The 10,782-nt window shown below is 40.1% G+C and overlaps 1 pseudogene across 1 annotated transcript; it reads left to right on the top strand.

Moving 5' to 3' along the window:
* The first annotated feature begins 2,160 nt into the window (after positions 1-2,160).
* On the top strand, positions 2,161-6,256 carry LOC149258637 (uncharacterized; annotated as a pseudogene). Its single transcript, XR_016256840.1, has 2 exons — positions 2,161-3,739; positions 5,986-6,256. The product of XR_016256840.1 is annotated as an uncharacterized LOC149258637 (transcript).
* Positions 6,257-10,782: the final 4,526 nt, after the last annotated feature.

Here is a 10,782-nt window from a genome sequence, read left to right as displayed (position 1 = left end):
GGAGTTCGGTGTAAATCTAGTGCTACGTATCGAAGGAGCTTTCGAGGTGGAATTTGTCTTCCTCCCAGAGTGTGGCAAGCCCTCCAGATGTGCCCCTCGCACTTACTGCTTTCCTGACATTTTTTTTCCATTTCCCTTTGCTGAGGTCAAGAAGGGTGTCCCCTTCTATTTTTGTCTCTTGGAGCATGAAGATATCAGGGGTTTCAGATTTTAGTAGGTTCTTTACAGCTTCGCTTTTAGCGGGTTCCCCAAGCCTCTGCAATTCCAAGAGACTAATCGCATTATTTACTGGCAGGGGGGTGGGCAGACCCTCCCTTAGGAGGCCTGGTTCTAGTATTCCTGTTGATGGATATCTCGATCGTGGGCTGGCTGCCTTGCATTTTTTGTCTCTCTGCTTCTTCTTCCCTTGCCTCCCTGTGAGATTTTTTGCCAACTCTTTTCGATGGCCTCTCGAATGTCTCATCTTCCGAGGAGCCCGAGATCTTCGGGGACTTTTTCCTTGTCATTTCTGCGTAGGAGAGGGGGCTGGAAGCTCCTCTTGGAGATCTGGCTTGAAGAGGGGCTGCCTCTTCTGGAGTTTGATCTTCTACAGTGGTAATAGGCTATTGTTCTACCTCTTCCACTGTTGCTGCTGAGGGTTCTTCAATTGCTGTTGCTGGGGGTTCTTCAAGGGTACTGAGTATTTCAAAAGGGTTATTGGGTGACTCTACTCTTGGCGGGACAGAGCTCCCTTCCCCTTGTAACTGTACCAAGGGTGGGGCTTTAGTTCTCGGAGGCACGCCTTTCCCTTTGGTTCGGTTATTCTATTTTGCTGAAGCTGGTTTTTGAACCTGAGTCCATTGATCTCCCTTTGTAGTCTCTGCCTCCTCCTTTACTTTCTTTTTGCAGTGCTTGGCGAAGTGCCCGTAGCCATGGCAATGCCGGCATTTAAACGGGAGTTGCTCGTAGTCTAACTCTTGAATGTAGGACCAGTCTACCACTATGAGCTTTATAGCTTCAGGGTGGCCTTCCTCCAAGTCCACCTGTACGCAGATTCTCGCGCATGAGTATTGATCCTTTCTTTCAGCTCGGTCTATGTATTTTCCTAGCTTATTGCCTATGGTTTCTAGTGATTTGGGGTTCTAGCAGTGCAAAGGTAGATGAGGCAGGGGTACCCAATCAAGAATAGTCGAAGGCACATCCTGAGAAGGATCGAAATTTGGGTTCCATTGATTCAAATAGAGGCCCTGGGGGCCCATGAAATACAGACCATTTCTGAAGATGAGATTCCTATGCTCTACCGAATCAAAGATGAAAACAAAAAAGCCCTTACCGACTAAATAGCTTCTGATTCCTTCTTTGGTCAGAGATCTCCAGTTCCTTTGCACCCAGGCGTCGACGGCTTTGGGCGAGGGCCAGAGCCCAATGGACTGCCCAATAAGTCCTCGTTCAGCTAGATTCAGCGCCGATTTGCAAGATTCTTCAGACGACAGGGCGACAGTGGGTATGGAATCCAACCATTTTACAAACTTCTGATGCTGCATGCTTGCTGGGCATTTATTGCAAGCTGTGACCAGCTTCTTAAACACTAATAGTTCAGGAGGAAGAGGAGGGGAGGCCTCGGGGCCCCCTCTTGGGGCCATGGCATGGTGGGACAATTCACGGAGATCTCTCAAAAGCACAAGGAGCTTTTAGACGCACCACACGCTTTGGGGCTATGTTTGAAATGTTTATAATGATGATATAATTTTAAAATTATAACAACCATCTCAAATTTTCACAATTTTTATTGTATTTTATTTACTTAAATTAATTCCTTTCCCATCTAAAAAGTTTAACCAAAATAAATTAGACAACTTTAACTCAAATGAAAGTTTAACCAAAATAAATTAGATAACTTTAACTCAAATACATTTCCTTTTTCATTGAAGAAAAAACCATCTGGAAAGTGAAACACTTGTCTCCGGTTTAAAACTAAAGAAACCAACTTTAAAGATTATATTTAAAAAAATCTCTATAAATTAACTTATATTAGTATAAAATATTGTCTTTTATTTATGCCCTATTTATTATCTATTAAAGTTAAATTATATAACCATAAAATCTCGCCTCCGTTAAAACTACCGTCCACTTTGCACTTTACAGTCTTCCCATGACCCATCTTCCAATCCGTACACAACTTAGATACCGGATACTTTCCTCGCAATGTCAACACAGCGTGGACAATGGCATCGAAGCACGGTGAAGCAAGAGAGGCCGTTACATATTTCAAAATTATTCTAACAGCATTGTATAATTTACAGAAGCTTTCCAGAGAGCCAGTGTGGCAGTCTCGATTCCAAGAGATCCAGCTGTTTACCCAGTCAGAGGCATGGCTCATAAGAAGCCTGCTCCCGCAGAATCTGTTCTTGAGAGTCCCAACTCCTTGCAGGGGATGACGATGGCCATAGAGATGTCAGGGGGCAGAGCGAGCTTTGGGTCAGGAATAGGAGAGGGATCGTCGTCCTTGCAGGGTTGTGGAGGGAATGCAATGCAGGCCTGGTGGGAAGGAATTGCCAGAGCCCGCTCTGCAATCGACTCTCTTGACTCCATTGTCGGTCCTCTGCAATCAATAGAGTCGCTCAAGGACTCCGACAGGCCCGCCAGAGGTCTCCTCGACAGTCAGGAGGTCGTGTACGCCGTCTCCTCTCTACTTCACTCGGCCTCCTCTGGCTCCGCCTCCGACCGCCTCTGCCGTTGGCTCTACGACACCTTTCTCTCCTCTGACGCCGACTTGCAGCTCGTTGTTCTTAGGTACATTCCCCTCGTTGTCGGAATCTATTTCTCCCGTCTTGTATCCGGCATCCACTCCCTCCACGAGCCCCTCGCCGGATTCGAGGCCGTCCTGCTGGTTCTCTACACCAGTGAAGTCAAGAGCAGAGGTGGCAAGCCTCTGCTTGTCCACATTCCCGACCTAGCCGAGCCCTCTCTCTACCATGCCCCCCGCATTCCCCTTCAACGTGATTTCTGTCGCATGCCTTCTATTGGGAAGCTCTCCGCCCCCTGGAGCCTCAGGACGCAATCAAATCCACGAAGAGGGCATCCATTGTCGGGGTCGTCCTCGATCTCTTCTACAGGAAGATTTCCCTCATGCCTGCCGGGGCCAAGGTCGACTTTTGCCACTTTGTTCAAGGTTGGGCTGGTCAAAATTGCGTCTGTGCCGGTAGATTTGATGATCAGGTCCACAAACGGCCGCTGGCAGACTTGTTCGATTCTAATTTCGAGGAGGAGGAGGATGAAATTGCAGAGAAATATAATAGCCCTAGTACAACTAACACTGAAAGAACCCTGATTGATGAAATAGGCAAATTCAGTATCCATGATGACACTGCTTCTACGAATGACAACCCTGTAAGGCATGATCATGATTCTAGCTTCTCCTCATCAGATGGGCAGATGGATGATTGCAGTGAAAAGAGTGCGAGAATTCCCCTCCCTTGGGAGCTTCTGCAGCCCATTCTGAGGATCCTGGGACACTGCCTTCTGGCTCCTCTCAACCCACAGGAAGTCAGGGACGCCGCTTCGTCTGCAACGCGGGCACTTTTCGCTAGAGCCTCGCATGATCTAGTCCCTGAAGCAATTCTGGCCACCAGTAGTCTTATAAAGTTGGACATAGCTGCCCGGGCGACAGCAATGGCCACTGCAGCCGCCAACGCTGTCAGCAGCCCTTACACTCCAACCAAATCCAAGAAGCCTCTGAACCTTCTGGTATCTAGATGAGGTCTGGTGTACTCTTGGCTTATTTGTGTCACTTCCATCTTATAGTTCCATTCAGCAGAAAATTGTACTTTCAAGGACTTGTTGAGCTTTCTGTAAAATGTATCATTCTGTTTTAATATAATTTGTTTTCATGGAGGAATATCATATCTCATCTTGTAATGGCATTCACGTGTATCTATTATTGCAATATAGACTTGTAAGAATAGCGAAAAACAATGAATGCAAGCTTTTTAGTGGTTTTAGTATTGGTTAAATCTGTATTTTGTCATTGATTTAAGTAAAGAGAGATTTTGGGCTGTGATTAATCATAGGATTGGTGGCTGTGTTAATTTGATCCATGGAAATGTTGTCTTATATTTAGGTTCTAATTTTGAGTATGCGTTTTTCCTTTTCTAGTGAAAATCATGCTCCTTTTGAAGATTAGGTTGCCCTTATGCAGAGCGGCTTAGCTTGCTAGGAGTTTGAATTTTCTATTTACTTGATGATCACCAAATTTGCCAGCAATGCCAACTCTCCAACTCAGAGTTTTAAAAACCACTTTATATGTATTTTAATTCTGAATTTATCAAGCATTGAGGGGATCAAATTCCTCAAGGTGCAAACCTTTCATCAAGTTTTACACTCTGAAAAAGGTTTTTCTCTGAAGGGCTTTGAGCCTTTTGCTTGAAAGATCCAGAGTTAAGACAGAGTTAAGATGGATCTAGGCTGGTATTTACTTTTGTTTCATATTAATTGATTTTGTTGAGCCATCATGTTGCCTGTAAATTACGCACATTACATTAAATTAAAACATCTATGACATTCTAGGTTGTGAAGCACCTCTCAACACAACCAGAGCTAGGAGTGGAATTGCTTGGACAACAAGGCTCAAAGCCATTACAATATATACTCATTATGGTCTCAACATGTCATATGTGAAAATGGAACCCAGTTGAAGAGGATAACAACATTTCTTCCAACCACCCAAATTAAACTTAATTTTGACATACAAAATAAATAAATAAATATATATATATATATATACATGAAATGATCAGATCACATCATTGTAAATCCAAACCATTAGACAACAATATATGCAAAGAGAGGGTGAGGAGTGTCATTATGTAACACTAACTTAGGGTTTGGAAGGGCTAGGGCACTCTTTTTTTGTCCTCTTTTTGGTCAGATGTGCCTGAACCGGGTGAACTTGTTGAACCAGTTTGTGAACAGGCTTCTATGGTTCACAAACTGCTCTGAGTTCCACAAGGGGTGGACTGGTCTTGACTGGCCGGTCTGGCTGGTTTACAGAACATTTCTGAACCAATGAAGTCCATGAAGTCTGTGAACTTCCTGCCGTCTAGATGAGGTCTGGTATACTATTGGCTCATTTGTTTCACTTCCATCTTATGTTTCCATTGCGCATAAAATTGTAGCTTTGAGTACTTGTTAGGTTTTCTGTCAAATGTATCATTCTGCTTAACTAGAATTCTTTTTCATGTGGAGGAACATCACATCTGATATTGTAATGAGTAATGACATTATGCTTTGGTGTTTGTAGTTAACTTCATGTGTTTCTATTATTGGAATGTAGACTGGGCAGAGAAAAACATTGAATGCAAGCATCTTGGTGGTTATGGTATTATGGGCTAAACTTTCATTTTGTTATTGATGTAAGTAAAGAGGCGTTTTGGTCTATGATTAATCATTGGTTCTGTGGCAGTGTTAATTTGACTCATGGAAATGTTGTTCTATGTTTATGTTCTACTTTTGAGTTTGGGATTTCACTTTTCCAGTGAAACTCGTTCTCCTTTTGAACGTTAAGTTGCCCATATGCAGAGTCGTTTAACTGTCTAAGTTGCTACTGCATGCAAGGGTTTTGAATTATCTATTTGCTTGATGAATGGCCAACATTAGCCAATCACAGAGCTGCATTTTGCAATAAAATTTTTTGGCTAGTTTGTTTTTTTCAAACTAAAACAGCTTGACGATAAGCCCCCAGTTGGTAACTTGGTACCAGTTCTGAGCTTGCCGCTTTGGAAGCTCGGTTGAACTACCATTCCGGAGAGGAGAGATTCAGTGTCAGACCTGGGTCATTCTGCCTTAAGCACTCCATTACTTACTGCCATCTCACCACCCGGCTGACAATTTTAGCTAGGAATTACTGATCACATATCTGGGTTTTTTTTCCCGATTTAGTATTTTCTGAAAATTGCTTGAGGGTTTATGAATCTTTCATTTTCTAAAGTACGGTCTTTCTTATTATAGTTGAGGTCTATTTATTTTGAAGGCAATATCCATTGGAAGACTGGATTTTCATCTCAGCAAACGACTTCAAAGGTTTATTTTGACATCTGAAGATTTTACCATGGGCCTTTTCTCACTAATTGGAGCCTATGGATTGGTACGTAAAGAAATTCTGTAGATCATAACATTCTGTGATTGTTCATTTCAATTTTAGAATCAATGATTCATTTCTCAATGAACGGAATTGTTTTGAGAATGACCAGCTACAGAAAAATGCTCACTGCAAAATAATGGCTTTATAATGAAATAAAGAGAAGCATTCCCTTGTTTGGAAGCACAATATATAGGGTCATTCAAGGAATGGCATGAAAAATTAGACTCTCAGCTTGAGAGTTTATCTGGTTTCAAAGTATAGAACTTGTGTGTGCATTTTAGATTCTCAAAGCAATGGATATACTATTAGTCTATTACTTCTCCTCTCTTATGTGCCGATTTTTAATATATGACAGGCATTGAAGTAGAATCTGTTTATATAAAGAGTATTATAGGTCCTACCACTAAAGAGAAAGGATTCTGAACCATTAAGCAGGATGAAATTTAAATGCTTTTTTGTTTTTATTCACAGCTATTCATATGTGATTTATACCAACCTTGAAGGACATTGTATCTGAGATCCCACGTGCTCTTGATCAAATGTCAATCCCATACCCGCAGATACGACAAATCAAATGGAAACATTGCAATCTCCCAAATCTTGGAAACTGTTAAGTTTGCTGGATTTTGAGTGAGATCTAAAATTCTAGTTTCTCCATATGAAATCCAATGAGGTTGGAACCACTCAAACATTTTAAAAAAGAAATGTCACTTTTACTTTAAGAATTTAACATTCCCATTGATTGCCAACATTGCCAGGGTTGAATTAGGTGTTTTGTTTAGGTCTAGAGTTTACAAGGGGGAGGGTTGGTTTTATGGCCAAGGAGAGTTGTTTTGGGAGGAAAACAACCCTTGGTTTCCTCCAAAACCACTTGAAAAACCACCACCTTGGGTCTCGGACTTCACCACACATATGAGATCTAACTAGGCCAGTTAGGGTTGGAACTGTTAGTTTGTGTAGCTCAGATAGGTGTTCTAGTCTCATGTGGTGTCCATGAGGCTAGAGACACAGATGGATTAATTATCTCCAATACCTAGAAAAAGTTTCTAAGGAAAATGTCTTAATTAGAATTAATTAACCAGTTAATTATTTTCCTAAGTCTAATTTAGGAAAAGTGGTTAATTAATCGGGATTAATTGAGACAAATCGATTTCGCTCTAGTGACTTCTAGAAAAGTCATTTTTAGAAGTCAGGATGATCTCAGTCATCGATTAAGATTAGATCACGACCATTGATTGCTCAACGCGATATTGTAAGAGGAGGTCGATGGGGTTTTTGCAAACACAACGGATTGCAGTGAGAGCAAGGGTACATTGATAGCATGGAGGACACTAACAGTTGATATCAACAGTTATTGAAGATTGAGTTTCCGAAGAGATTTCTTTACTGCGATTCCCAGTTTCTTAGTGATAAAGGGATATCGATTTTATCCGCAGAGGTCGAGTTTTCCAATAGTTGTGGCAAATTGACTAAAGAGGCCGAGTTGCTAGAGGAAGAACAAACTTCCTAGAGAAGGTCGATCTGTCGGAGGGAATACGATTTCGCTAGTAGAGTTCAATTTTCCAGTGGAGGCTGAGATATTCTGCTAGGAAATGTGAGTTGCCAAAGAGGCTGATTTATTTTGCCAAGGCCGCACATGTGGATCGATTCAGGATTCCGGAGGAGGGTTGAATTGGTTTAGAGAGGCTGAACTGCTTCCAGTGTTGAAAAATGCAGCAAGAAATTCTCAATTTGATTTTGCCTTGATTAAATTGAGAAAATTTGAATTTCCACATTAACAAGCAACTTTGATGTAGTTAAATTGTGTGACATGGCTTCGGTCACCCAATTTACTCAGTAAATTCGAGTCAGAGGAGTTAGAGTTCAGTTAAGCATGTTTGATTGCTAATTTGTAGCAATCAAAGTCAGTTATCTCAAGTTGTTTTCAGTTAAACTAGTTCTAATTGTTGAAGGAACTTGTGGAAGGTTAGTTGTGTAGTGGGACTTCAATCACACTCAGTGATCATCCAGTTAATTGATCAATCAACCCAAAATAGCTAGTGCATGCAAAGAATTCGAGTTACCTAGTTGAGGTGGAGATTCCAAGGCGGTGTAACATCAATTGTAGACTATTCTAGAGTGTACAGGTGTTGCATGCAACTTGATGATCAACTTAAGGAATTGCGCAATCCATTTTGGAGAATTTCCTAAATAATAGGGGCTTAATTTCTCAAGGAATTGTGCAAGGAAATAGGGGCTCAAATAGAGGCAGAAATTAACTAAGTTTGGGTTAGAGCTTTTCAGTGAGTAGAGAGATAGATTATGCACTTTTGCAGGTTGTGCTTAGTTGAGTAAAGCATTTGTAATACATCTTTATTCATCAGATTAATGTAAGCAAAATTGGGGTTTTTAGCAGTTTGCTTTCCACGAGAAAAATATTATTTGCATGTGTGTGATTTCTTATTTCATATCTAAGATTTTTGTTCTAAATTGTGAATTAATGTTTGCAGAGCAGTAGAGTAGGTTTGTGTCTTATGATTTTGATTAAAACTTCATGAGCAGTTGCAAATCTACATTGTAATTTTTACATGTAGGAGATCAGATCATCTAGCAAAAGTGAAAAAAATATTTTTTAGAGGTTTGGTAATTTACAGAAAACAGTTGTAATATTTTTCAATTATAGAAATGATAAAGAATAATGAAAATACTCATTTGTAGAACTGGTTTTCCCCACACTAGGGTTTTTCAAGGGACATTTATCCAAAATTATCAATGTCTATTATTTTGTGTGTGTGCAATATTTTCTTAGTTACCATGATTTAATTTCCATGAAGTTGCAGTAGTATTTTATTCAATATTTGCCGCATATAAATTGCATAAGACAAATAATCTATTTTAGATATCTCAAATTTCAATAATAACCAGTTAACTGTAACAATATTAAAATTTCACATGGTATCAGAGCAAATTTGAGGGTAGAAGAGGGTCTGCACTGGCACAGGAAGAGAAAATCTAAGGGTTTATAAAATGGCCTTAGCAGGATTGAGAGATCATGATAGATTGGATGGAGCCTCAAATTTTGGTGTCTAGAAAGCCATAATTACCTTGTTGTTGGAAGAAAATGGTCTCAAGGAGTATGCAACAAGTGTGATTGTCGTACCGGTAGATGCAACATAACTCACAACATACAAGAATGAAGATGCCAAAGTAAGGAGGATAATCCTTGAGGAGTCAAGGACCATATAGTTCCGCATATCGTTGAGTTAGATACAATAAAGAAAACGTGGGACGTTACTTTGAAGCTGTTCCAGGATGCTACTACTAATATGTTAATTTTAGGTATGTTCTATGCTGAGAGCAAATTTACTTCAATTTTCCATATTAGCTCAATATCAATTGCAGATTAGCAATCACATTTAGCATGATAGTAAAATGCAAATAGAACATAAACATAAATTGCAGAAAACAAGCCAAGAAAGAGGACACAAGATGTGGTGCTAGCTAGGGACAAACCCCAATGTGGGGAGATCCTTGATCAATTCTTCTTACGTTCTTCAATAGTTCAGTAGAGAGAGAGAGATAGTACATATACATTAGAAGTCAACATTTTGAATTGACAAAATAAGAGTAGAGATCTTCACTAAGAAGATAACACATGAGGTGGATGATTTGAACATAGGTGATTCCATTAGCATGCTGCACCATACAGTGTGCTGCATTAACCATGCTGCATCCAACAGTGTGCTGCATTCATTGTCACCATGCTACACCCAACAGTCAGTGCATTCATTGTCCATGCTTCCTCCATCCAAGCTACACCCAACACTGAGCTGTTCTCATTACAGTGCTGCGCCCATCACTGAGTTGCACTTTGTTGTACGCTTCATTGCACTATGCTGTACCCATCATACACTCAATGCATACGGCAATACATCAAGTTGCTGCTATACATCCATGCCTATAATCATGCTACATCCATTATGTTGCACCATACTGCACCATGTTGCTCCATGCCCCTTACTGCACCACGCTGCCTTTTGTAACATGATTAGTTTTGATAATTTAAATTTGCTGATATAATAGGTTTTAGTAGTTTAGAAATAATAAATGGGTCTGCAAGAGTAAATGCGCCCTCAAAATGTAAATTTAAGTCTCATTAGCTGGTTGATTTAGTTAATCATGCATTTAAACATGATTAAATGATGTAATAAAGTAAATTCAAACATGGTTTACAAACAGCCGAGAATGAATTTTCAAAAATGGAAAGAGGTTTTTGTTGATAACATCCTCATGTACAAAAACCTCTCTCAGTTTTCTAACAACTGTTATGATTTGGGAGATGCTAATGATTTTTTAAAGGCATATTTTCTAGAAATTTCCTGTTTTTTTTTGCAGAGCATATTGTGGATAATCAGAAATGAATTGTGGTAAACTGGAGGAGGTTTTTGTTCCTCAGATTCTAATCTACAAAAACCTCTCTCAGTTTTGTAACAGAGGTTATGGTTTGGGAGATTCGGATGAATCTTTGCAGGCATGTTTTCTTGAATTTTCCTGTTTTTAGTCAGTGTTTTCAAATGCGGTTTCCGAGCAAGTGGAAATGAATTTTCAAAAACTGAAAGAAGTTTTTGTTGTCAACATCATCATTTACAAAAACCTCTCTCAGTTTTCTAACATTTGTTATGGTT

The sequence above is a fragment of the Pinus tabuliformis genome, chromosome 6, assembly GCF_031772625.1.
Source record: "Pinus tabuliformis cultivar Carrire ecotype Pingquan chromosome 6, CPIR1, whole genome shotgun sequence".
Classification (NCBI taxonomy): domain Eukaryota; kingdom Viridiplantae; phylum Streptophyta; class Pinopsida; order Pinales; family Pinaceae; genus Pinus; species Pinus tabuliformis.
Note: the sequence above shows the minus strand (reverse complement) of the source record. Positions and strands in the feature narration are given on the sequence as shown.